Consider the following 2,066-nt stretch of genomic DNA (forward strand, 5'->3'; position numbering starts at 1 on the left):
TTTGTTTAGTTGTGTCCACATAGCTGTGTGTGTGTTACTGTGTGTTTGTGTATCTGCATATGGGACTTTTGCTTGTGTGTGCGTCAGCGTGTCCCTGCGTGTGTCTGTGTGATTGTCTATGTGTGCCTGTGTGTGAATGTGTCTGTCTGTCTGTGTGTGTGCGTGTGTGTGTGTGCGCACATGTACCGGGTGTGTGGATGTGTGTGTGAATTGCTCCTGCTCAACATCTTTTACTGTGGGAATGCTGTTGCTCAGCAGCAAACACTTACAAGTCTTTAACAGAATCGAGAATCAGTTGCAGTGGTGAGGAAAGCTTAATAACTGAGGATTTCTCTCCTGCCGCCGCCATCCACTATCGCAGCCATTGATATTAAATGACCTTCTTCCATCTGCATCACCATTGAGGACTTGTTTTGGATTGCACTTTGTCTGTTTTCTCCCCTCTGACATTGCTATCATGGGTGTTCCTGTCAGACTCGAGGCAGCATTGCTCTCGGGATCAATGGGACACTCCAGCCTCTTCACCACAGCGAGATGGCAATTCACAGGAAATGAGTTAAATAACGAAGAAATAAACATGAGTATACAAAAGCAATCAGATTTTACATTAAAAATTGTTTATTTTCAGAAGGAGTTGAAACCAAGCAATCAAGTCAGCCAAAGTCACCAAAAAACGAATGTGTTCATCCAGCTCTACACCTTGTCATCTCAGATTCTCCAGTGTAGGCAGTTCCTGCTATCTCTGAACCAAAGAACAATGCCTTGATTCCTATTTTCATTTACACCTTGAGTGAATTTTCACACATTGGAGATAGACCTTGCCTATAATTAGCAAACCTGAAGGAGAAAAACAATCTGTAGAATTCACAAAACAAGGTTGAATTTCAAGGGATAGGTTGCAGCAAAACAGAGAAGAAGGATTTATGACTGTAGAACTGGTGAACTCTCTCTCTCTCTCTATCTCGCTTTCTGCCTTTCAGGAAGGACAAAGCTCCTGGTGAGAGAAACATCCAGGTACCAAAAATCTCAAAGTAGAGCCAGAGAGTAACAGAATCATAGACTCACACAGCACGGAAACAGACGCTTCAGTCCAACTAATCAATACAAAGGATTTTCCCAAACTAAACTAGTCCCATTTGCCTGCGTTTGGCCCATATTCCTCCAGAGCTTTCTGAGTAATGGATTTTGGCTCTTCTCTTTCTGCGGCTTGGATTCGGCTCAGGGCGTTCGGAGTGACGGTCTTTATGGCTGAATTGTATGGACTGTGTTAGAATGGTTGCTCGAGAGCAACACATTGGACAAAGCCGATTCTGTCGAATCTTGAGCAAAATGTATCCAGGAAGCAGGCTGACCAGGGCCACACGTGTGCGCCTGGGTAGCTCAGTCGGTAGAGCATCAGACTTTTAATCTGAGGGTCCAGGGTTCAAGTCCCTGCTCAGGCGTGTAGTTCAGCATGCAGTTTTTCATTGCCAACCTTGCCAACAGAAATGGCCGAGTGCCAGCAGATGAAGCAGAAGGACGAGCATCTGCTTCCGATCTGACACAAGTACAGGCCAGAAGGAAGTCGAGCTCCAAACGAAGTCTCTGATGCCACTCTTGCTGTGCCTCTCCAACGATGTGCGCTTTTCGTTTGCCGTGATCGCTTCAAAGTGTTCAAAGATTTCTTAAATTGCTGCTTCAATGCATGTCGATGCTCGAGTCGATATTGTGCTTGTTCATTTTTTCAACTCAGACACAATAAACGACACGTTCATGCACATCTGTCTTGTTGTGCTGGAGATGGCGATGAGGCAGTTTGGGCGGGGGTGGTGATGGCTGAGACTTGTGCTGGGGACGTTTGTGTGGAGCAGAGAGTGAACGGTGGGAGTAGCGACGGTTTGTGCTGAGGTAAGATGATGTGGGTCCGAAATGTGTGCAGGGCGAGTGCCGGGAGTGAAGTTGTGTGTGTTGTGGGTTGGAGCTATCCACGGTGCGGGATGCAGTAGCAGCGGAGTGATGTGGAGGGCCTTGAAATGGAGCTGGGTGCCAGTGAAATGAGGTCTGTGCGCAATTTGAAGAATGTCTTT

General features: G+C 46.5%; 1 non-coding gene across 1 annotated transcript; it reads left to right on the top strand.

Annotated features, from left to right (window-relative positions):
* Positions 1–1,369: 1,369 nt before the first annotated feature.
* Positions 1,370–1,442, top strand: trnak-uuu (transfer RNA lysine (anticodon UUU)). The gene has a single exon. It is a non-coding gene; the product is annotated as a tRNA-Lys (tRNA).
* The last annotated feature ends 624 nt before the right edge of the window (positions 1,443–2,066 follow it).

This window comes from Stegostoma tigrinum, chromosome 30 (assembly GCF_030684315.1).
Source record: "Stegostoma tigrinum isolate sSteTig4 chromosome 30, sSteTig4.hap1, whole genome shotgun sequence".
Taxonomy (NCBI): Eukaryota; Metazoa; Chordata; class Chondrichthyes; order Orectolobiformes; family Stegostomatidae; genus Stegostoma; species Stegostoma tigrinum.